At 37.4% G+C, this 26,559-nt stretch overlaps 1 long non-coding RNA gene across 1 annotated transcript in view; it reads right to left on the reverse strand.

Moving 5' to 3' along the window:
* The window catches only part of LOC122203983, a 72,118-nt gene that overhangs the window by 37,357 nt on the left and 8,202 nt on the right, over nucleotides 1-26,559 (reverse strand). Inside the window, exon 2 of the long non-coding RNA XR_006195422.1 lies at nucleotides 2,495-2,622. This is a non-coding gene — a long non-coding RNA (uncharacterized LOC122203983). The remainder of the gene's footprint in view (nucleotides 1-2,494; nucleotides 2,623-26,559) is intronic.

Raw genomic sequence — 26,559 nt, forward strand, 5'->3', positions numbered from 1 at the left:
ACCCATGAACCCTGTAGGAGCACAGACCAAGCCTATCACATTAATCAATGAACATACAAGGACATTGCCAGGTACATAAACAATGCTTAATTATTATTTAATAAGTGAAAATGTGAGTAGATATGAAGTTAGGAAGAGATTTGATTTCCAAAAGATAAAAATCTCTTAAAATACTTAAACTTCTCAATTGAAACCAAAAATTCCCCCTTTTTAAGTTAACATCTGAAACATAAAATTAGACCTAAATCTCCAGCACTCATTTTTGTCTTGAATGTATACATCCAAGTTATTCTTCAACATTTTCAACTGGATGTCTAATTTCAAACTGAACATATCCAAGAAAATATTTTATGGTTATCCCACAACTCTAATTTACCTGTAGTCTTTCCCACCTCTGTACTGGCAATTACATATGCGCACGTGCGCACACACACACACACACACACACATCTATACAATTGCCAAGACCAAAATCTTGGTATCATCTTTGACTCTTATCAACTATCTACAGCATTTAATGCATCAGCAAAGTTCCTTATAACCACCTTAAAATATATCCAAATTTGACAATTTCTCATCATTTTCCAAGCCATCATGGGTTCTCACCTGTATTGTTACAATGACCTCCTACCTGGTCTCCTTGCATTCATTCTTGTCCACCTGCAGTCCACTTTCAGAGAATCACGAGTGAGATCTTAAAACACCTATTCTCAGAACTTTACAACAGCTTCTCACTGAGAATACAAACTCAAGACCTTATAGTAGCCCACAAGTCTCTCTGTGATCCAGACTCCTTAGCCTCCCTGACCTCTCTCCTACACTCTCTCCAAACTGAACTAAGTGACATTAGCATCCTTGCTGTTCCTTCAGTGGATCAGCACGTTCCCACTTCAGGCCCTTTGCCATCTGTACACCCTGTGCCAGAAATGGCCTTCCTTCAGATATCCCATTCCTACTCTTCCTTCAATCTACTGAGATGTCACCTTTTCAGGGATGCCTTTCTAGACCACCATTTTTAAAACTGCAATTACCTTTCTGCCGTTCCTGTATTTTTTTTTAACCTGGTACACTTCACCTTCTAATACATTACATGATTTACTGTTTGTTTTCTTTCTTATCTGTCTTCTCTCACTGGAATAGAAGTTCCATGGAACAGGGATTGTTGTCTCTTTTGTTAACTGCTATGTTCCCAGTGACTAAACAGGCTTAACATATAACAGGCATTCAATAATATTTGTTAAAGAATGAATGTGTGAGACTCTAGAGCTAAAACCTAAGTCAGGTTTGTTCCATGCCTGCGAAAAGTTTAACGTAAGGGAAAGCTAAAAATGGCCCTTATTCCCAAAAGACCACAGGCATTTCTAGAGAGTAATATTCTGATGTTTCTCCCAATTTACTTTGTCTCAACTTTAAAATATAAATATCCCATGTGGCCTCCAGGTAGCAGCTGACCTATGAAAGGCACAAGCTAGAATCTAGTTGCAGGATAATTCTGCCTAGTCAAGTTGAACCATTCTTTCATCCTTAAATTTAGGTATTCCAGACCCATGGATATATTTTTTCCCATAATGCAAATTGCTACCAAGCTCTCAATATGAGTCTCTTTCAAGAGGCAGTTTTGTGATTTTGTGTGCTTCATGGGTTTTTTTCCAGCCCCGAAATTCTGAGATCCCCTAATTCTAGGGCAGGTATGTAGCTATGCAAGAAGCTTAAATGTGATTCAGTAATAACTAACTTTTACTTTTCTGGGCCATGACTTAATGGGAACTCTTTCCCCAGTGGCCCCTGAATGTGGAACAATTTCTGGCCATAGGTATTGCCTGGCTACAGGTATGCTCTGCCATGGCTGGTAATGAGAGAAAAGGAATTCTCAAGGCAGGATGAGTAGGGTGAATCAGCTGGTTTTGTTCAAAGATCATAGCTCAAAATTCAGACACCATCTGCAGTACTCACTCCCCACTTCTCAATGTTGAAACCCCATTAAAGAAACCACTAGAGCATTGGCATAAATATTTCAAATAGAAGTTTGCAGGAAAAGAGTCTTATTGGAAAACAATAGACTTGGAAACTTACTATTTGATCAAGCCCTAAGGAAGATAATTCAAGCCAAGGCATTTCTCTACTATGTGATTTACTGGGAGAGCATTTTCTTGCTTTATTTTGTTTAAGCCATATGGCTATTTAAAAATCCATATATTTAGTGTCTGGGAACTAACTAAATTTACAACCAAAGAATCAATCTTTCTTGATTTTGTTTTCAAGTATTTTGCAATTTGTAAGCACTGGTTTTAAATTGGCCTGTACATTGGGGCTGGTTGTGGTCATTAGAGAATTCCACCTTAGATAAATCCCTTGCTGCCACAGCCTGCAATAAAAACACTATAAATTGAATGGAGACTTGTCATATTGCTATTTACACTTTAATAGGCTTAGTGGTTGTGGGAACTGTGGCAGAGCAGTCAAGGGACTAGCCAGGCCAGCCTACCGTCCTCACCTGAAGTGCTGGCAGCAGTCTGGCTCCTGTGACGCACAAATACAAACCGTGTTCTCTGCCACCCTGTTGTCAGGCACCTCCCGCTTTTGAACACTCTGCTGGATTATACAGAGTGCCTTGATTACCACCTGTGGAAAAAGCAAGAAAACAAAGGGGAAGAGAATTTGAGCTGCAAAGCCAAAATAATCTTCACTTTGGATATTCATGCCGGTTCCGTCCAGAAATTTATTTTTTCTTAGGAGCGCTAGGTTACCTAGTTCTTTCCTAAAAGGCATGGCATAAATTAAACTAGTAGGGAAACAGGCAAACCTTCTGTATTTGGGGGGAAGAACACACATAACATACGGCGTACTTCCTCACTGGAGAAGTAACAACTGACCTTCAAGCTTCCTGACTTTTGCAGGCTTCCAGAACAAAGCTTAGAAAAGAACCCTGACAGAATCCATGGCACTCCCCCATGCCCATCCCAACACTGAGTGCAGCACAGGCCTGTGTGGGCGACCCCTGAGTGGTCCCCACAGTCATGGCAGAGACCCGAGGGCTACAAAGTCAAGATGACTTTTTTTCTCTTTGAACTAGGATTCTTTAGCTCAGAGTTTTAATTTTTTTCTTTCCAGGATGCCTAGCCACTTAATGTTCTTCATTTCTTCTCCCCATTTTCCCTCACTCCTCTTCTGCTTCCTTTCATTCTTTTCTCGTTCTTCCAATTCCCATTCAAGGCTCTTTTTTTTAAGGATGATTTGGGGAGAATACATGAATGCATTTTTATTTTCACATTGGTATTCAATAAGCAAGAAATTATTAAACACTTATAAAAGGCCAGGTGTTGTGAGACTTAATGGAAATAGAAAGATGATAAAGACAAAGGTTCTGCCAACATACAAGGGAGTGACTCATGCCTGGGGTTATAAGAAGGTAATGTGTGTAACTGACAAGGTGTGCCAGGTGCCACAAGCCGCCCATCTCAGATCCACCATCCCCTTCTACCTGATGAATCGAGTCCAACAGCCAAATGTGCAGGCTTGCACAACACCTCTGCTGGCCTGGCATCTCCTAACACCAGGCAGTGGCCATGTGACACAGTCTGACCAGAGAATCGTGCATGAAAGTCTGCTGGGGGGTTCTGGGAAAGCTTCTGGTTTTTTTGCTTTTGTTTTTTTGTTTTTAAATTTTTTTTTTTGTTTATTTTTGAGAGCGAGAGAGACAGAGCATGAGTGGGGGAGGGTCAGAGAGAGAGGGAGACACAGAATCCGAAGCAGGCTCCAGGCTCTGAGCTGTCAACACAGAGCCCTATGTGGCGCTCTAACTCACAGACTGCGAGATCATGACCTGAGCCGAAGTTGGCAGCTTAACCGACTGAACCACCCAGGGGCCCCTAAAGCTGTTGTGTTTTTGATAAAAGAAAATAGATGTAGCCAGAGTCTTTCCTTCCTCCTTCTTCCTGAGTGAAGTTTTGATGTCTGAAACTGCAACAGTTTATTTCAACCATGAGGTGAAAATTCAGGTCCTAAGGATGGAGGGAACTGAGGACCAGAAAACAGTCTGGGCCCTTCATTGAATGTAGTGAGCCTGTGAAACCAGCCATATCTCTGCCTACACTCAAAAATTTTCTGAGAATAAACTTGTGTTTATTTAAACTATTTGCAAATAGCTTTCTCTCATAATTGCATCTTTAAAAAACTTCATAGCAAGTCGATGTGGTGGCAAGTTAGGTCATGTGGAGCATGATGATGTTTAGTACAGGGGAGAGCTGACAGTTTGCAAGGAGTCCATTGGGTCTCTCATCTGCCCCAACAAATCTGAGAATTCTTGGAAAAGAGGAAAGCAAGAAGTGACATCTAGTTGGGAGAATGGATAATTGCAACAACGCAAATTAAATCTGTAGTCTAGGGGACGCATGGGTGGCTCAGTTGGTTAAATGCTGGACTCTTGATTTCGATTCAGGTCATGATCTCATGGTTCAGGAGATCAAGCCCTATGTCAGCTCTACTGGCAGCATGAAGCCTGCTTGGGATTCTCTTTCTCCCACCCTGTCTGCCCCTCTCCAGCCCCTGAGCACGTGCACATGCACACACTCACTCTCTCTCAAAACAATTAAATAAACTTAAAAAAAATAAAATAAAACCTCTGTATTCTGAAAGTCTGGCCTTAGAGATATTCTCATTGGCTTGAAGACATTGCTTCCACAGACTCTCTGTTTAAATGGAAATAATTCTGGAAGAGACAAACATTAAGCCATAGCAACATGAGATAGGGAAGAGAGCCCCAACTTTGAAATATTCCTGATATAGACTAGATTTTGCCTTGCGTCTCATCATTTGCATGTCCCTGGACATGTCACTGTGACCCTCTAAGCCTCTATCTCCTGATCTCAATCCAGGAAGAATTCTTTTTGCAGAGAAGTTGATAAAGCTAAAGATTATTATATAGAGAGTGTGCTCAGCAAATGACTAGTATATGTTAGCCAAACACATCAGCTATAATTTTTGTTATTATTAATTATATTATTATTACTATTATTACTATTATTATTATTATTATTATTATTATTAGCCTAGCAAGGATTGGTTCATCAAGTTGCTTGCCAAAATGACAGTGAGCACAGAGAAGAGCAAACACCAAGCTAGGGGAGAACAAAGCATCGAAGGGAGAAACTTTTCTATTTTATCCACACAGTGGGTAGAGTCTTCCCCTTATTCTTTGTTAAGTGGACAGCTGAAACATAATACCTAGAGAAAGTTTACCCACATATGCAATGCCAATAAGAAATGCTGTCCTGGTAAATGATGAACATGGAGCTGGGTCTAATGAGAGTGGCACAGTGACTTCCAAATCAGAAATCAAAGATGACTCTGAGTTTTGGTTTTCTGGGTTTTCCTGGTTGAGTGTGGTTGTTTTTTTTATTCTGAATGATTTGCTGTATGATAACAGCATTCACCAAGAAAGCAAGTGCTGTACAGGGGCGAGTTTGAGAAGAAAGGAGCTTCAGGTTAGGGCAAGCTGAATTACTTTGAGGTGCCTGCAGGATATTTGCGGGTACCTGCGTGAATCCGATGACAAGAAGAATAAGAAAAGATGATTCAATACCAGAACCAAGCATTATCGATTTTAAAGAGCCAAATTGAGGGGAAAAAAAAGATTAGCAAAGGAGTTAGAGAATAAGCATTAAGAAAAGCAGAAGGGAGGGGCACCTGAGTGGCACAAGCTGTTGAGCATCTGAATTTGACTCAGGCCATGATCTCATGGTTCTTGAGTTTGAGCCCCACATCAGGCTTGCTTCTGTCAGCACAGAGCCTGCTTCAGATCACCTGTCCCCCACCCCCTCTCTGCCCTTTCCCTGCTCATGCTCTCTCTTTCAAAAATAAATAAACATTTTTAAAAAGCAGAAGGGAAATCAGTAGCTTTTTGTATTATTAAGCAAAGGCAGTTGAGAATTTTAGAGAAAAGGGAGTGATAAAAATAAATACATACTTAATAAAGCATGTTTAAAAGACTGCTTTCTTTAAGTCATTGAAATTGTAAGTGAAATAATAAATATTAAGGTTTCTACAAGATTTTCATTAACTTAATCATTGCACAAACTATATATATATTAAAATACATTACATTTTAACCAATCCAATAGCTCCTAGTCCAGTTCCACTTAGATGAACAAATATTTGACGCAACATAATATTAGATAAAATCACTACTTAATGATTTGCACTTGAATTTGTAAAATTACCAGAATATAGTACTGTGTCCTAAAAGTAATGGAAGTTACTTTTATAAATATATCATCCAAATAAATATTGCCCTTAATTTCATTACCTAGATAAATTATCCACTTGGTCCTTAATGTTGCCCTTATTCATGATGATTAAAACCTTTGGAAAATATGACTTCAGAAATATGTAAGTAGTGGAGAGAGCATGAGTTTTAGATTTATGCAATCTTAAATTCGAAATGTTGTATTACTTCTTGCTATGTGACCTTGAGAATGTTACAAAAGCTTTGACTCTCATTATTTTCATTTGAATTACGGAAAACATAATACAGAGTTTCTGTGAAAATTAAATAAAGTAGTATGAAGTAAGTACCTAATAGAGTGGCTGGAAAAGTCTAGAACTTTAGCAAGTTCTTGTTGACACTAGTGTTATTAGCCTAGGTGTGTTGGCAACATCTCATTTCTTTATAATTGTGTGTTATAATTGTATGTCAACTCTATTTTTTGTCATCAAAATATTATGCGTTTTTAACCATTCACCTTATTCTATAGATTTTGTTCTGAATGACTTTGAGTGCTAATACTCAAATCCATTTTCAAACAGGTGAAGAATGAACACAGTGGCTAAATTCTTAGGAATGTATCAAAGAATATAAAGAAAGTCTCAAAAAGGAGTTCAAAAATACTTTGGATCCTGGCAGCATTGTTGCAACAAAAATAAAATTTCCAAATGACCTCTTTTAAAGGCTAAAGATAACTGACATGTAAAACAATATTTTAAAAAATAGAATAGGGGTACCTGGGTGGCTGAGAATGTTAAGTGCCTGATTCTTGATCTCAGTTCAGGTCTTAATCTCAGGGTCATGAGTACAAGCCCTGCACTGGGCTCCATGCTGATCCATGAAGCCTACTTTAAAAATAATAATAAAAATAAACATAAAGAATAAATCATATTTCCTTATAACCATACTTCAACCTTTACCATCAAGATTCTATTCTATTCTATTCTATTCTATTCTATTCTTTTATTTTAGAGAGAGAGTGCACATGAGTGGGAGACAGGGACAAAGAAAGAGAATCCCAAGAAGGCTCCATGCTGAGTGGAGCCCGAAAGATGTGTGGCTTGATCCCACAGCCCTGGGATCTTGACTTGAACTGAAATCAAGAGTCACATGCCCAGCCAACTGAGCCACCCAGGTACTCCCCACTAAGCTTTTAAAGAGAAGGAAAAAGCAAAAAACATACATTGAAAGTTAACTATATACAGTATAATCAATTGAAATGTTTGTCCCAAGTACCCTTCAACCACATGATTTATTTTGTAGACTCAATTATTCATGGTAATATTTTGATGTCAAAAGTGCTAAATGTTTTTTAAAAGGAATGAGTATGATGAACCCGTTTTTATATGCAAGTCTCCATTAAAATGTGTATTAATCAAACACAAGTAAAACTTAAGATTATATCTTCTACATTATATAATATTCATATAGGGAATGAAGAAACTAAGCATTTTATCCATTTGCTTTTTTTCTATTTTCCAAATAGTTTTTTTTTTTAATTTTTTTTTTCAACATTTTTTTAATTTATTTTTGGGACAGAGAGACAGAGCATGAACGGGGGAGGGGCAGAGAGAGAAGGAGACACAGAATCAGAAACAGGCTCCAGGCTCCGAGCCATCAGCCCAGAGCCTGACGCGGCGCTCGAACTCACGGACCGCGAGATCGTGACCTGGCTGAAGTCGGACGCTTAACCGACTGCGCCACCCAGGCGCCCCTCCAAATAGTTTTAAATTTTTTTAGGTTTATTTATTTATTTTGAGAGAAGAGAGAGAATATGAGCAGTGGAGGGGCAGAGAGAGAGGGAGAGAGAATCCCAAGCAGGTTCCATGCTGTCAGTGGAGAGCCCAACACAGGACTCAATCCCACAAACTATGAGATCATGACCTGAGCCAAAGTCAAGAGTCAGATGCTTAACTGACTGAGCCACCCAGGCACCTCTCCAAGAGACAGTTTTAGTAAAGTGTTCTACTTTAGTGCACAGGTATGATTTAAAAGTTTAAACTTCATCAACTTTCAGGCAATTTTTGTATTTGTTTTTATTATATGGAACCAGGCTCAGTCAATACTACTTACTCACATAAATAAGTTTGGTTTAAATTTCTATTTGCTTTAACTTTTCCTGGGGAATTGATTAACATTTTAATCAAGGTATTTGGTGTGGATTACATATTTCTCATTTTATTCTAACAAAAACATTGTGAAATAAGCTTTATGATTGACTACAATGAGGGGTGAGAAAGTCAGAGTTTAGAGATGAAGAATTTTGTCCCAAGTGACACAAGTGCCATGAGACAGAGATGGGCATTAAATTCCAGAGCTTTCCCATATTCAAATACAAAATTCAACTGCTTGACCATAAGGAAAAACAGAAATAAAAATGGTTACAACATATTTATCTTTTAAAGACTGCATATTAATTAGTGCTTCCTGAAATATTCTGAAAATAAAAAGTCTTACACGAGCAAGCCTATCCGTTAATACTAAGCCAATACTGAATGATTCACCCAGCATGGTACAGGAATTTAGAGCATGGGCTCTGGGAGTTCTCAGACCTGCTTCCTATTTGTTAGCCATTTGACCTTCAACAAATTATTCCACTTATCTGTGCTCCAGTTTCCTTGTCTATAAAATGGGAGAGATACTACTACCTAATAGAATTGTCATGAAGTTTCAATAAATATTAGTTAGAATCACTTAAAATAGGCCTGTCATATAATAAATACTATGTAAATATGTATTAATAGTAATTATTTGAAAAGTTTATGGGAGTGTGGTCAACTCAGTCAGAGCCTATTTAATGTGCTAAGTTGACAAATTTTGTTTATGCACCTAGGGAAGATTTATTTTTCAGGATAAATCACTCAAAGGAATGGGCTTTAAAAGTTGATTCAGAGTAAGTATTAATTAGATGATTTACCTACTGATTGTGTTTGCTAACCAGTATTTTTCAAAGTATCTTACACTTTCATTTTTATAGAAGACAAAGAGACATAAAGAATCTTTTAATTTAAATGAAAATATAAAATATATTCAAAGTAAATCTCCTTATTCTAATATCCGGCACCCGAAGTGATTTTGCCATGAGTGAATGTAGTGTATTAGCTCTCACTGAGCATTTTAATGTGCTCTGCATCCTGTGTTTTGTGGGGTATACTTCTGATGGAAAAGCCAAAAAAATGTCGTACTTCACTGATTTTTCTTTCCTCAGCCAGAGCTCTATAGGTTTACCAAAAAAAGTACCATATGCTTTCCAAAGATTCTACCAGGAAATTCAAGGTAATCAAATAAGCAAAACAGACCACTATCTAGAAAATAGGAAAAAGAAAAAAAGTGGAAAAAACTGTCAGAGAGATCATAAAGATTGTTAATGATCTGTCAATCGTCTGACTTTTCTTGATACACTGATCATGCACTGTGCAATAGAGACCACTCACCACTTACGGCTGTTCAAATTAAATTAAAAATTTCATCATACTAGCCATATATCAAGTGGTCAGTAGCCACATATGCCTAGTGGCTACAGTATTGGACAAAGCAGATATAGAACAGTTCCCATCCCAAACTCTGAATCAGAATTTGCATTTTAACAAAATCCTCTGGGTCAGCTGTAACTTAAAATTTGAAAAGTACTGCCTAACCTGTTATTTGTCGTTGGCTTCACAATCATGCAGTATAAAACACTGAACTGAGGGGCTCCTGGGTGGCTCAGTCGGTTAAGCATCTGACTTCAGCTCAGGTCATGATCTTACCATTCGTTGAGTTCATGCCCCATGTCGGGCTCTGTGCTGACAGCTCAGAACCTGGAGTCTGCTTCGGATTCAGTGTCTCCCTCTCTCTGCCCTTCCCCCACTTGCACTCTGTCTCTTTCTCTTTCAAAAATAAATAAAAATTTAAAAAATATTTAAAAAAAAACCACTGAGCTGATATGCAGTATAGTGAAATACTGATGTCTGAGATTTATGAGAAAGGCATACTCAATTACTTCTAATTACCTGTTCTAATAGTAGGAAAAACACACTACCTTGGATTTCTGAAACTCTCTAATTTTTTTTTTGTTTCCTACAAATTAATCAGTTATTTTTGTTGTTGTTCCCACATGCACAGCCAATTTTCATAAGGACTAGTGAGAAGGTAACTAGAAACTCTAAATCTGAAGTCTTTGTTCTCATTTTATTATTGATTTTTCTGATATTCTGTTGCATTTTCTTTATAGGAAAAGATGCAGACTAACTAAAAAATAAGGCTTCCATCAAAATGCATGCAAATACATTAAGCAAGTTGAGAAAAGCTGGAGCCTGGGAAAGCGTCCGTTCCACTAACAAGTCTCAAAGTGTAAGATAGACATTGTGTATTTAAGGATATTGCCAGGGCCTTTCATCAAGACATTTTCAGATCTGATCCATCATATCATTCTATGAAAATTGAGAGGGCAGAACTGGTTGAGATGCTTCAACCAAACTAATAAGAATGAACGCAATTTTGAAAACAGAAATGGCTTTACCAATGGGAATCTATGGGACTCAGTATCTTAAGAAACATGGTCTCATAGGGCTGTGAATTCCTCCATGAGTCATGTGTCCTTGAAGACAGTGACTATATCTTCCATTTCCCTGTGTCAAATGCCTATACTAGTGTTTGAAACAGTAGACATTCAATAAATATTTGTTAGATTAAATTCCATTGAAATCCTCTCAGGTGAAGGATGGGAAAGAGAAAAGGACTTTCTATTCTCTCATGGATGTTTACCTGAGACAAATATATTACATTTAATTGAGCATTTGATTATGTTCAAGTATCTCATTTTTAAGTGAGGAAGAGGGTCAGTGGGATAAAGAGAGAGAGAGAGAGAGAGAGAGAGAGAGAGAGGATCCCATGCGGGATCCACGCTGAGTGTGGAGGGGGGCTTGATCCCACCTCCCTGAAATCATGGCTTGAGCTAAAACCAAGAGTCAGACACGCAACTGACTGAGCTACCCAGGCACCCTCTATCTCATTTTAAAATAAGAGTTGCCTAGCAGCGCCTGGGTGGCTCAATCAGTTAAGCCTCTGACTTCATCTCAGATCATGTTTTCATGGTTTGCGAGTTCAAGCCCCGTGTCTGGCTGTGTTGACATCTCAGAGCCTAGAGCCCGCTTTGGATTCTGTGTCCCCCTCTCTCCCCGCCCCTCCCCCACTCATGCTCTGTCTGTCTGTCTCTCTCTCTTTCTCTCTCAAAAATAAATAAACATTAAAATTTTTTCAAACAAAATAAGAGTTGCCTAGAATAAAAATTTAAAACTATTCTTCCTTCAGAAAAAGAAGTAAAAAATAGAATTATCTGAATAAAACCTAAGTCAAATTAGCATAGGTTTTCCACCATTTGCATTCATGAAATACATTTTTGAATAGTTTTATTAATTCTTTTTCCTGTCAAATATATAAAACTCACAGAAAGATTGTGTCTCTTTGTAGTGGCTTCTTCTCTTGCAGACTTTAATGAAGCACAAAGCTTAGAAAATATTTGAGGTAATTTTTTTTTCAAATTCATGGTTCTGTGTCCATTATCATACTTCTTTTTCTGAATAACAAAAATATTAAGGAATTCATTTTTAGTAAAGACAATGTTCAGATATTTTGGCAGGAGACATCAGCCTTCTAATACAAATTTGACTTTTGCTATTTCTAATATTTGTTGAGTTGTTCTGCAAGTAATAATGTGTCGGCATCAGCAGTAATTCAATTTGTACTGAGTGAAAAACATGCCCGGAGAACTGGGAATGCAGAAATGCTAAGCATAAGGCCAAATGTCAGCATCAAGACAGGATCTTGATGAATTATCATTGATTGTTCCGTTATTGATGTTTTCTCTTAACGTACATGGTGATTTCTCTCCATCATTTCCCTCCATGACCTTGGACCATGTGCAATGGCTCTCGTTCAGTTTCCTCATCTGAAAGGGGGTGGATGATAAAAGGGACAAGGAAATGATGCAAAAAGATGATAACCACACTTAAATGGGAGGAAAGTAAACTACGCCAATTTCCTCAGAGCTCTCTATGAATGCAAAGCTTTATTTACTATTCAGGATCTAGACAGATATCCTATCACCAGGTTCTCATCCTATTTTCATATTCTTCTTGAAAATACAACTTGGAAGTTAAGCACAAATGGAAGTTTGTCTAAAAAGAGCAACAATGAACATTAATAGAATAAACTCTCAGTTCTCTTAAAGAAGATTATCTTTGGCAAATCTCACCAGCAAAAACAATATTCCACTTCACTGCTTACTTTGTTAACAGCTCACATCTATTTATTCTTAACTTGACTGTAGCTTACATTCAAACTCTAGAGTCATTTAGAAATGTGAAATTCATAGACTATTGTGGATGGAAGGGCCTTTAAAAATCATCTAGGCCTGTCATCAATCTGAATGACTCTTAAAAGCTTAAACAATCCCAGTGATGTGGAATTCACTACTCCCTGAGGCAACCTATTCTATCTTTGCACCAAATCTTTGCTGTAGGAAGAAGGAAAATGATGGTTGCATTAAGCTACATTTTCATGCCAGTCGGATTCACAAACTCTCCTTCCCTAGCCTAGAGTAGGTTGCAGGAAGGAGTTGAGGTCACTTAAGGAAGAAAATACATGGTTTCTATTCAGATTGTTTTGACAAATACAGGCCCAAACCTTCAAAACAATCACAGAGTAAATAAAATGTTCATCATATTGTAAACAACCATGTACTAATAGTAATAAAACTTCTTTTCCAAAACCAATTAAAAGATTATTATAGACTCTACCTGTGATTGGCCATATTGTAGTCTCATACTGCCATTTTCTACATGCCTTAAGATATCACCTCCAAGACAAAGCATGAGCACATAGTAAGAAATTAATCTTCTCTTTTTTCCTTGGCCTCTTAGTTACCTCCAGTTCATAATACCTGCACAAGCCCTTGTTCCATTTTCATTCCCCTAAAGCTACAATGCTAAAAATTTCTTTCCTTTCCATTCTCTGTCATCCTTAATTCTCAGAAGACTATTTTACTCTTGCTTTGTCTACTTCATTGGCACTCTAACTCACTCACTGCCACCTGACTTTTATCCCGACTACTGTGCTAATACTACTCTTTTAAAAATCACCAGCCAATTCCTAAATGGCAAATCCAAAAAACATTTTTAGGATCTTAACCCTAACAGATCTCAATGATGCACCTAATTCTGCTGATTGCTAGCTTTGTCTTGAATCCCATTCCTCAGAGCCTATTCTATCTACCTTCAACTTTTCATTTTGGTCTGCCTCTCTATTAAGTGTTAGTACTTCCCAAGGAACCACCTTAGACAATTTTCTCTTTTGCTTCATGTGCTCTCCCTAAAAAATCCCATCTGCTTTCAGTTTTCACTATGGACTACATACATTTATTCCTGACCAGATTCAGGCTCATTGGTCCCCATGAAGGGAACAAAATATGAGATAATATCTAAAGGATAAGTAATAATTAGTGAAGAGTTGTGGGCGGAAGAGTATCTGGGAAGGAAAGAAAATTACAAGAAGATATAAAAGCGTATTTTAAAAACTGGGGTATCAAAATAAAAAAGGTATATCCAAAGAATTAAATAAAGATCGATCTCACTGAAGCATAGCTGGACAAAGGGTAGATTTGAGAAAAAAAGATGATGATATAGAAGAGTTTGGTCACATGACGCTTTGTAATCCATGTGAAAGAGTTTGGAACTTTGTTTTACACTTGATCTTAGCCAAAAGGCCGAGAAGCGATTGGAACTTTGTTTTAAAGGTAATAGAAAATAGGAGCAATCAAAGGCATTACATGACAATATTTGCATTTTTTATAAAAATCTCAGTATTAATGCAGGGCTTGGATCCAGGAAAAATGGGAGGAATGTGGAGCATTTGGGGAGGTATTCAGAAGCCCATTCAAAGGTGATGAGAAGGTCAGGCTAAGATAATGTAGTAGTGGGGAAAGAGAGCATAGAGGATGGATTTGGATCTGATTTACTAAGTAAAATGGATAAGATTCCATTGTTGATTGAATTTGTGAGATCAAGGAGAGAAAGGAGTCAAAAAACCTTCCAGGATTCTATGGATATCTTGATGGAAGCTGACCACTTTCACCAACAGGGCAAGCCAGAAAAAGAGGAAGTTTGGGGCCAAAAACATGAGTTAACTTTTCAACATAAATAATAAACTATGTTCTGCACATCCCCATGTGGTTATCCCACCGGCATCTCAAAATAAACAAGTCTAAACTTCACAAGACAGTGTGAGAGGAAGATTCAGCTGAAGAGAAAGGAAATCCGATGTGCAGTGACTGGAGGAAGGTGAAATACAAACTGGACAAGCAGTAGTCCTCATGTTCCTCTCAAAAACCACTGTCACCCTCTAGTTCAGTGCTTTATTTTTTGACATTTCCTCAATTTCTCATTAGTATCTTTCTAAGAATACAGCCTTTACGTTGCCTGATGAAGAGACTGCATTTAAGATGTTGCTCTTCCTAAAGTATCATCCTGACACATTACTACCTTGGCCCAGATCTTCCCTAGCCCCCTATTGTCTGCAAAATCATATCCAAATTCCTCAGACCTTTTGTGATCTGTCTTCCCCCTTTACTTTTGCAGATTAACATGGCCAGATTTCCACACACAGTGCCCTTAAAAGGGCATGACAGCTTGCCAATCCACCCAAGAAGCTTTGAGGCTTTCCTACTTTCATGATTTGGATCATGTTGCATTCCATTTTATCCACCTGCAATGCTTATTCCCATCCTAGCCATCCTTCAAAGTCCAGTTCAAATGTGAATACATATCCACGAAGTCTTCTTAAATTGCTCCTGTCAGAAGTGATGGTGCTTATACAGACTTCTCATACAAACACATCATGGAATGTGTTCAGGCTAGAGCCAGCATGTAGATAGACAATGCCAAGAAGGAACATCAGATCAAACAACTAATTATTTCTAAGCATTTGACTTGTTTCAAACAATCCCCTGTGACAATATTAAACAGCCCTGTGCTCCTAGAAGGCAACACATGTTGAGAAATAACCCCACTCCCTTACATTATGGGAGCTAACAGCAAAAGACCCCTTCCCTATAAAGTCCAATCTCCATTCAGTAAATATGAGTAATGCAAAGGCAGACCCAACTCTACGTGCATTTTATCTTTCACACTGGTTTGTTTTGAGAGATTGAATATAAAAAAGGGTCATGACCAAACCCTACACAAAAATAGACCTCAGATCCATAACCTGCAGCAACCTGTCCCAGGAACCGACCTGTTCTCTGCAATAGTATGCCCAGGAAGCCAGCCTGCTCTAAGGCAGACGTGTAAGAAGTCAGACTGTTATCGCTAGCAACAATTCAGGAAGCCAAACAATAACCCCCTGTAAGAACCAGCTCCAAATGGCTAGCACTTGATTAATAACTGACAGCTTTCCTGTCGGTTTTTTTTTGTTCCTTTTTCCTGTATAGGACCAACAAGAGAAAGCCAAATATGCATCCCTAATTTGTCATGCAGGATGCCCTGCCTCTAGGTGGCCCACTCTCCTCATGGCAACAGCCTCCAATCAGAACATACTTGAAGCTTTTCCTTTTTCCACTAGAAAGCTTTCCTACTCCTCTGCTTGTCTCTGAGTCTTTGCCAAAAGGCAAGTGACTGTGGCTGGCTCTCTTGATCCAGCACGCTCAGAATAAATAGCCTATGCTTGTTCGCATTTGGTTGGTCTTCATTTATTTCCATGGCTTGACAGAATTATACTAGTTTCTAAATCTTTTTGCATGAATAATAACGTCACAAAGCATGACTACTATCAAAATTATTTCACTGCAACCTTCCATAAATGGTCAAGTATGTGATCCTGCTCTTTTGCAATATATGTTTTTAAAGTACCTTTATTTTAATGCATTGCCTTTAAGGATATAAAATGAGTGCCTTAAATATGATGGGTAATAAATGGGTATTGGAACCAGTAGCTAATTTCCTTTATTCTCTTATTTCCAATATTTACTGCCATGTAATATTTTTTTCTTTTTTCCAGTTTTTATTTTAATTCATTAGTTAACATACGGTGCTATATTGGTTTCAGGTGTACAATATAGTGATTCATCAATATTCTATACATCACCCAGTGCTCATCATGACAATTGTAACTCCTTGATCCCCATCACCTATTTCACTCTTCCCCCACCCACCCCCCCTCTGATACCCATCAGTTTGTCCTCTACAGTTAAGTGTCTGTTTCTTGGTTTCCCTCTTTCCCCCTCTCTCTGTTTCTCTCTCTGTCTCTCTTTCTCTCTCTGTCTCTCTCTCTCTCTCTCTCTCCCCCTCTCCCCTTCCCTTTGATCATGTTTCTTACATTCCACATATGAATGAAATCATATGGCATTTGTCTTTCTCTGACTGACTTGTTTCACTTAGCATTACACTCTGTAGCTCCATCCATGTCATTGCATATAATTTTTTATTTCCAATAAGTGTTTGGCAGGAGCTCTTTTCTTACTCATAACAGTACATTTTTCACTACTTTCAATGTAGTGAAATTGACACTACATTATGGCATCTTATTTTCAGAAGATTAATATGATTTAATTAAGAAAAAAAAAAGGTTAGTTTAAATCATTTCTACTAAACCTCCAAACACTTTGCATTCAACTCTTCTTCATAAAGGTGTCTATGGAAGACTTAACTAATTTATGGTAATCTCCAGGAAGTGCCTTGGTTGAACAGTTTCAGACCTATTCTGTTTTTTACTCCACCTAAATAGTATTTCAAACATTGCAAGATAAATTCTTGTCATCTGGGGAAGAACATTCATTTTTATTGCTTCCTTCTTTTTCTCCTGCTGTGACAGTTCTGCCCGTTCCCCTCAGATGGAAGAGTAAATGATAATAGGAATAATAATCCATGTCATGCTAGGACAAGCGGCATCTGTTAAAACCCCTCCAGCTTTTCTGCAGCTCTAGCATGAGAGGAATATGTACATCGGTTATCATGGGCTCATTTTCATCTTGCAAGTAATTCAGGACCTCGTTTACCTCTATTAAAACTTTAAAATCTAATAAGTTGATTACAGATAAGAAATGTTATATTATCAATTATATTTGATTTTTTAAATTTCAGTTGTTTTTCTAGATCTAAGAAAAACGACAATGAAAAGCCTTTGTCATTTGCACTTCCAGTTGATTTCCTTCCAAACAGGCTGCTGTATTGTGAAATTGATTTAACCCCAACTTGTTTTGAGTGTTAAGGTTGGAGAGTCAGAGAGACATTTTTGGACAATTGCTTGAAGTAGGCATAAAAATGAACGTGGACAATTTTCTATTGCCATATAAGCATATGTCATGGAGGAAATGTCAGCTAAAGTCTCCTGCAGAGAAAAATCAATAATGTGCAAATGTGCAGCTCTAGATAGGTCTGAGAGTCCACATTTACCACCCAAAAATAAGTTGAGGAGGCCAGTGCTCATGAACCTTAGCCGAGTAAGGCTCCTATCCAAATCAGTTTTCCCATGAAATTAAAATCCTAATGAGGATGATTTTTCTTATCATTTTTTTTTTAAATTTAATGTTTGTTTTTGAGAGACAGAGACAGAGCAAAGCAGGAGAGGGGCAGAGAGAGACAGAATCCAAAGCAGGCTCCAGGCTCTGAGCAGTCAGCACAGAGCCCAATGTGAGGCTTAAACTCACAAACCGCGAGATCATTACCTGAGCTGAAGTTAAATGCGTAAGTGACTGAGCCACCTAGGTACCTCCAATTTTTTTTATCATCGTTAAGAAACAGTTTCATCATCCAGCAAAAGGAACTAAATCAAATCAAATATGGTCCTTAGATCAAATCCGAGGTCAGATTTTGATATTTGGAAGTACATCACTGTTATCACCAGAGTCCTTTTAGTTATTAACCATGTTGCTTTAAAATGTATACAAACGCTTTGAACCTGTGCCAGTTCTCTAGGCCTTTGTTATCTAAGAATGACATACTTACATGAACACAAGGCACAGGGTATATTGCTTCTGATCTAATATGTACTTTACCAAACAATTCAAGAGAAAGAAGTTCTATAATAATTAGAATGGTTATTGTTTAATGGGTATAGAGTTTCACTTCCACAAGATGAACAGTATTCTGGAGATTGGTGCTTGCACAACAATGTGAATGTACTTAAAATTGCTGAACTGTACACATAAAAATGCTTAAAATGGTAAATTTTATACTTTGGACTTTTTATCATAATTTAAAAATATTTTTAAACAGAATGAATTATTTAATAACTACTAGCTCACTAAAGTCCCTGATTATGCCCTTCCCCCTCCATGTGTACATTGAGCCCATCGAATCCAAGTCTATTGCTGGTGTTTCATTAAACTTGAAAATCACCTTTGGGGCACCTGGGTGGCATCTGACTCTTGATTTCAGTTCAGATCATGATCTCACAGTTGTTGCACTATCAGGGCAGAGCCTGCTTGGGATTCTCTCTCTCTCTCTCTCTCTCTCTCTCGCTCTCGCTCTCTCTCCTCTCTCTCTCTCCCCACACCCCCAAATAAATAAACAAACTTGAAAAGAAAAGAAAAGAAAAGAAAAGAAAAGAAAAGAAAAGAAAAGAAAAGAAAAGAAAAGAAAAAAGAATTTTTAAACCTCATTTCCAATCTCCTACCAAATGCACTATCATACTAACATTTCCAGGTTTCCCAGCAATCAGGGGCAAAGCTACTTTTCATCTAGATCAGCAAAGAATGTCTCTTCCTTTAGGAAATTCTTACTGTTCTATGTGAAGCTGCTATCATTGAATAGCAACGTTATCGTTGAATAAAAAACAAGTAGCGATGAGAAAGGAGAGTGGGAGAGAAGAAGACAGTTTTAATAAAATGCCACTAAGCATGATTTGTGCTTCAGACTTGCTTCTTTACTTCCTGAGATTAGGCTTAGCCAAGAAAGAAGCCTTGCTAAAAAGTTTACATCTCCTACAGAGTTTAAACTGCCCTGGGGAATTTAGCTGTGTGTATCTAACCCAGAAAAGGTAAAAGGAACACAAATAGGTAAGAAAATTGGGCTATTCTGCTGACTGTCTTACTCTGATTGTTCTCAAGTTGTACTCTATTTTATGGGACAAGTTTTATAAAGCCCATTTGCATCTTTTATCTTAGTTACTCTCATTAGCTCTTTACCACAATCCTGAGATAGTATTGTCTTTACTCACAGGTAATTTATATTCAGAAGAGTTCCTTGCCTGAATTCAAACAGCTAGAAAGTGGCATAGAGTCTGCCTCCTACCTTTCAACTCCAAGTCCACTTTACTTTCCACTCTGCCTGGTAACATCTGCTGACTTAGTCTTTGTCTAACTTTTCCCAATAGGTACAAAAGTATCTGATCCTTAGTGTTGATCATTTATTTGCCATAATGGAAAAAATGTCTCCACTGACAAAAACGATTGCTATATCTAAACCAATAAAATAACAAGGCATTTGCTGGATGTAGGTAAGTGCTCACTTGACATACCATGAACAAAAGGTGATTTATTATAAAACACTCAGGGGAGATTTTCCAGAGCTTATAAAGGCAAGCACTGCAGCTGGGTCTCACTTTGACCTGGATCTGGAATTGGAAAGCAGGAGCGAAACCTGAAGTTGCCTCTCCTGACTCTGGGGTCATAGCATGTTCAATTTTCCTGATCGTTTCTGTACCACCATGCTCTATTCTCCCCAACTCCCAAAATGGCTGCTCAAATATGCAGCTGCACTTCTGACATCAACTTCCAAATATAGTTCTCAAATCGGAGGCCCATGAGTTCAAATTCTCAATTTCCAACAGAGAGAAATCCAGCAAATGAAAATCCAGAAAATCAGCACAGGTCAAGCTTCTACCATTGATTTGGTGTGCATCTGCTATAATGATCTGAGTGGATACTTTACTCTTTGGCAAGTGAACAAAATCAGCATGCCTTCTGTGCTATTGGCCTAGTTCAGCATCTGTGTATCCCTTTAGATCACAGTATGGTTTGCACTTAAAAAATAAAATAAAAAATCCGATAATTCACTGTTACAAATGGCACTATAATGAACATCAGGAAAATGCAATTAAAAGTGAAATTCTAATTAACAGTCGTCAAATTGGCAAAAATTGAGAAGTCTAAAAATATCAAGCAGGCAAAGAGATGGTAAAAAAGAAATCTTAAATGTTGGTCCACCCATATTAGTGGAAAATTTGGCTGTATCTATAGAAGTAGACACTGTGCTTCAGTATGATTTTTAAAATGCTACCAATTGTAGTTCCTTAGCAAACTCTTGCTCATGAACAGTACACATGAATTAGAAGAATACATATAAAATGTGTCATAGTGGTACCTCTGGAAGGAACACAGAACTTTGGAACTTGTGAAAGTAACAAGGGAGACTACGGAGGATTACATTTTATATCTTTTTTTTTCTTTTCTATTACTATTATTTTTTTTTAATTTACGCCCAAGTTAGTTAGCATATGGTGCAATAATTTCAGAAGTAGATTCCAGTGATTCATCCCCTATATATAACACCAAGTGCTCATCCAACAAATGTGTTCCTTAATGCCTCATATCCATCAAGCCCATCCCCCAACCCACAACCCCTCCGGCAACCCTCAGTTTGTTCTTTATATTTAAGAGTCTCTTATGTTTTGTCCCCCTCCCTGTTTTTATATTATTTTTGCTTCCCTTCCCTTATGTTTATCTGCTTTGTATCTTAAATTCCACATATGAGTGAAGTCATGTGATATTTGTCTTTCTCTGACTTATTTCACTTAGCATAATACCCTCTAGTTCTATCCACATTGTTGCAAATGACAAGACTTTATTCTTTTTGATTGACGAGTAATACTCCATTGTATATATATACCATATCTTTATTCTTCTGTCAATTGACCTTTGGGCTCTTTCCATACTTTGACTATTGTCAATAGCACTGCTATAAACATCGGGGTGCATGTGCCCCTTCCAAACAGCACACCTGTATCCCTTTGAATAAATACCTTATAGTACAATTGCTGGGTCGTAGGGTAGTTCTATTTTTAACTTTTTGAGGAACCTCCATACTGTTTTCCAGAGTAGCTGCACCAGTTTTTATTCCCACCAGCAGTGCAAAAGAGATCCTCTTTCTCTGCATCCTCACCAACATCTGTTGTTGCCTGAGTTTTTATTTTAGCCATTCTGACTGGTGTGAGGTGGTATCTCATTGTGGTTTGGGTTTGTATTTCCCTGATCATGAGTGATGTTGAACATTTTTTCATGCATCTATTAGCCATCTGGACGTCTTCTTTGGGAAAGTGTCTATTTATGTCTTGCCCATTTCTTCACTGGATTATTTGTTTTGTGGGTATTGGGTTTGATAAGTTCTTTATAGATTTAAATATTAATGCTTTATCTGATATGCCATTTGCAAATAATCTTCTGCCATTCCATTGGTTGCCTTTTAGTGTTGCTGATTGTTTCCTTTGCTGTGCAAAAGATTTTTATCTTGATGAGGTCCCAATAGTTCGTTTTTGCTTTTGTTTCCCTTGTCTCCAGAGATGTGTTGAGTAAGAAGTTGCTGTGGCCAAGGTCAAAGAGGTTTTTGCTTGCTTTCTCCTCGAGGATTTTGATAGCTTCCTGTCTTACATTTAGGTCTTTCATCCACTTTGAGATTACTTTTGTGTATGGTGTAAGAAAGTGGTCCAGGTTCATTTTTTGGCAAGTCACTGTCCAGGTTTCCCAGCACCATTTGCTGAAGAGACTCTCTTTATTCCATTGGATATTCTTTCCTGCTTTGTCAAAGATCAGTTGGGCTTATGTTTGTGGGTCCATTTCTGGATTCTCTATTCTGTTCCATTGATCTAAGTGTCTGGTGTTGGCCAGTACCATACTGTCTTGATGATTACAGCTTTGTAATACATCTTGAAGTCTGGGATTGTGATGCCTCCAGCTTTAGTTTTCTTTTTCAGAATTGCTTTGGCTATTCTGGGTCTTTTCTGGTTCCATACAAATTTTAGGATTATTTGTTCTAGCTCTGTGAAGAAAGCTAATGTTATTTTGATAGGGATTTCATTGAATATGTAGATTGATTTGGGTAATATCGAGATTTTAACAATATTTGTTCTTCCAATCCAGGAGCATGGAATCTTTTTTTCCTTTTTTGTGTGTCTCTTCTTCAATTTCTTTCATAAGCTTTCTATAGTTTTCAGTGTATAGATTTTTCACCTCTTTGGTTAAGTTTTTTCCTAGGTATTTTATGTATTTTGGTGCAATTGTAAATGGGATCAATTCCTTGATTTCTCTTTCTGTTGCATATTATTGATGTATAGAAATGCAACTGATTTCTGTGCATTGATTTTATATCCTGCAACTTTGCTGAATTCATGAAACAGTTCTAGCAGTTTTTTGGTGGAATCTTTTGGGTTTTTCATATATAGTGTCATGTCGAATGCAAAGAGTGAAAGTTTGACTTCCTCCTTGCCGCTTTGGATGATTTTTATTCCTTTGTGTTTTCTGATTGCTGAGGCTAGGACTTCCAATACTATGTTGAATAGCAGTGGTGAGAGTAGACAACACTGTGTTGTTCCTGACATTAGGGGGAAAGACCTCAGTTTTTCCCCATTGAGGGTGATATTAGCAGTGGGTCTTTCATAAATGGCTTTATGATCTTGAGTTATGATCCTTCTATCTCTACTTTCTTGATGGTTTTTATCAAGAAAGGATGCTGTATTTTGTCAAATGCTTTCTCTGCATCTATTGAGAGGATCATATGGTTCTTGTCCTTTCTTTTATTGATGTGATGAATCACGTTAATTGCTTTGCAGACATGGAAAGCCCTGCATCCCAGGTATAAATCCCAGTTGGTCGTGGTGAATAATTTTTTTAATGTATTGTTGGATCTAGTTGGCTAATATCTTGTTGAAATACAATGTTCAACAGGGAAATTGGTCTGTATTCTCCTTTTTAGTGGGGTCTTTGTCTGGTTTTGGAATCAATGTAATGCTGGCTTCATAGAATGAGTTTGGAAGTTTTCCTTCCATTTCTATTTTTTGGAACATCTTCAAAAGAATAGGTGTTAACTCTTCCTTAAATGTTTGGTAGAATTCCTCTGGAGAGCCATCTGGCACTGGACTTGTGTTATGGGAGGTTCTTGATTACTAATTCAATTTCTTTACTGGTTATGGATGTGTTCATATTTTCTATTTCTTCTTGTTTCAGTTTTGATAGTTTATATGTTTCTAGGAATTTGTCCATTTCTTCCAGATTGCCCAGTTTATTGACATCTAATTGCTCATAATATTCTCTTATTATTGTTTGTATATCTATGGTGTTGGTTATGATCTCTCTTTCATTCTTGATTTTATTTACTTGGGTCCTTTCCTTTTTCTTTTTGATCAAACAGGCTAGGGGGTTCTCAATTTTGTTAATTCTTTCAAAGAACCATCTCCTCATTTCATTGATCTGTTTACTGTTTTTTTTTATTCCAATAGCATTGATTTTTGCTCTATTCTTTATTATTTCCCATCTTCTTCTGGTTTGGGGTTTTATTTGCTATTCTTTTTCCAGCTCTTTAAGGTGTAAGGTTAGTTTTTGTATCTGAGACCTTTCTTCCTTCTTTAGGAAGGCCTGGATTGCTATATATTTCTCTCTTATGACCACCTTTGCTGTGTTCCAGAGGTTTGGAACTGTGTTGTTATCATTTTCATTGGCTTCCATGTGCTTTTTAATTTCCCCTCTAACTTCTTGGTTAGCCCATTTATTCTTTAGTATCATGTTCTTTAAACTCCAAGTATTTGTTATCTTTCTAATTTTTTCTTGTGGTTTATTTCAAGTTTCATAGTGTTGTGGTCTGAAATTATGCACAGTATGATCTCAATCTTTTTGTACTTGTTGAGGGCTGATTTGTGTCCCAGTATGTGATCTATTCTGGAGAATGTTCCATGTGCACTTGAGAAGACTGTGTATTCTGCTGCTTTAGGATGAAATGTTCTGAATATAACTTTTAAGTCCATCCGGTCCGGTGTGTCATTCAAAACCACTGTTTCCTTGTTGGTTTTCTGCTTAGATGATCTGCCCATTGCTGTAAGTGGAGTGTTGAAGTCCCCTACTATAATGGTACTATTGTCAATGAGTTTATGTTTGTGATTAATTGATTTAAATATTCATCTTCTTACATGTTGGGGGCATAAATGTTTACAATTGTTAGGTCTGCTTGGTGGATAGACACCTTAATTATGATATAATGCCCTTCTTCATCTTGTTACAGTCTTTATTTTAAAATCTAGATTGTCTGATATAAGTATGGCTACTCCGGCTTTCTTTTGGCTACCATTAGCATGATAGATGGTTCGCCATCCCCTTACTTTCAATCTGAAGGTGTCTTTAGGTCTAAAATGGGTCTCTTGTAAACAACATATAGATGGATCTTGTTTTCTTATCCATTCTGTTACCAATGTCTTTTGATTGGAACGTTTAGTCCATTGACATTTAGAGTGAGTACTGAAATATATGAATTTATTATCATTGTGTTCCCTGTAGAGTTGGTGTTTCAGGTGGCATTCTCTGGTCCTTTCTGGTCTTTGTGACTTTTGGTATTTTTTATTTTTATTTTTTTGTCTTTTCTCCCCTCAGAGGGTTCCCTTTAAAATTTCTTGCAGGGCTGGTTTAGTGGTCATAAACTCTCAGTTTTTGTTTGTCTGGGAAACTCTTTATCTCTCTTTCTATTTTGAATGACAGCCTTGCTGTATAAAGAATTCTAGGCTGTATATTTTTCCAATTCAGCACATTGAATATATCCTGCCACTCCTTTCTGGCCTGCCAAGTTTCTGTGGATAAGTCTGCTGCAAAACTGATCTGTCTTCCCTTGTAGGTTAAGGATTTTTTTTCCCCTTGCTGATTTCATGATTCTTTCCTTGTCTGTGTATTTTGTGAATTTGACTATTATATGCCTGTTGGTGGTTGGTTTTTGTTGAATCTAATGGGAGTTCTCTGTGCTTCCTGGATTTTTATGTCTGTGTCTTTCTCCAGTTGAGGAAAGTTTTCCACTACGATTTGCTCACATAAAACTTCTACCCCTTTTTTTCTCTCTTCATCTTCTGGGACCCCTATGATTCGGATGCTATTCTTTCTTAATGAGTCACTGAGTTCTCTAATTCTTATATTGTGCTCTTGTGCCTTAGTTTCCCTCCTTTTTTCTGCTTCATTATTCTACATAAGTTTGTCCTGTACATCGCTGATTCGCTGCTCTGCTTCATCGATCCTTGCTCTGTGGCATTCATTTGAGATTGCACTTCAGTTATAGCATTTTTAATTTTGTCCCAATTAGATTTTACTTCTTTCATCTCTGCAGAAAGGGATTCTATGCTTTTTTCAACCCCAGCTAGTATTCTTATTATCATGATTCTAAATTCTGGTTCAGCCATCTTTCTTATATCTGTGTTGATTAAGTCCCTGGCTTTCATTTCTTCCTGTTTTTTTTCTTTTGGGATGAAATTCTTCATTTTGTCATTTTGGAGGGGAAAAAAATTAATAAAATAAAAATTTTAAATTAAAAACAACACAAAAATATCAAATAAAGGATGATAGATCCTTGGTGTGTTTTGGTCTGGTTGTTGAAATAAGCTTGATAGAACATAGAACAAAAGGGAAAGAAAAGAAAAGGAAAAAAATGCAGGAAAAAGTTTGAAAATTTTAAAAAATGATCACAATAAAATAGAATAAAATGAAATGATGAAGGTAAAATAGAATTAAAAATTTTACAAAAAATATAAAGAATATAGTATAAAATTAAAGAAATATCTTCTTTATAAAAACGGAAAATAAAAATATTTTTCTCTTTCTGTATTCAAAAATAAAAAAAGAAAAAGAAAAAAAAATTGAATAGATCTACCAGCAAACAGAATTAAATGTGATTGAAATTACATCCAGTTTCCCCTAGAAGTTAAACTATGAAGCACTTTATAGTCCATAAACTAAGCAGGCAGAGACTTGTGGTGTTCCTCTAGAACGCGGTTGGCACAGTTAGATGGGGCTTGGTGTAACAGCTCTGTTCTCCACTAGATGGCACTGTTTAGTTTACTGGGGTGGATCGTTGTGGCATGTGTGCGTGTATGCACATGGGCCAGAGAGGTGAAAATTGGTGTTACCCAGTCTCTAGCCTCAGGACTCTGTGTTCTCACTCACCAACAATCAAGCACTCCTCCTTTTTCTCCATCCACTCCACACTTCTACACTGTCCAGGATTGAGTAGTCAGCCTCTCAGGCGGCACCTCCCTCCCAAGTTTTATCTCAGATGGGGCTATGTTTTCAAAACCCTCACATCTGA

The sequence above is a fragment of the Panthera leo genome, chromosome D3, assembly GCF_018350215.1.
Source record: "Panthera leo isolate Ple1 chromosome D3, P.leo_Ple1_pat1.1, whole genome shotgun sequence".
NCBI lineage: Eukaryota > Metazoa > Chordata > Mammalia > Carnivora > Felidae > Panthera > Panthera leo.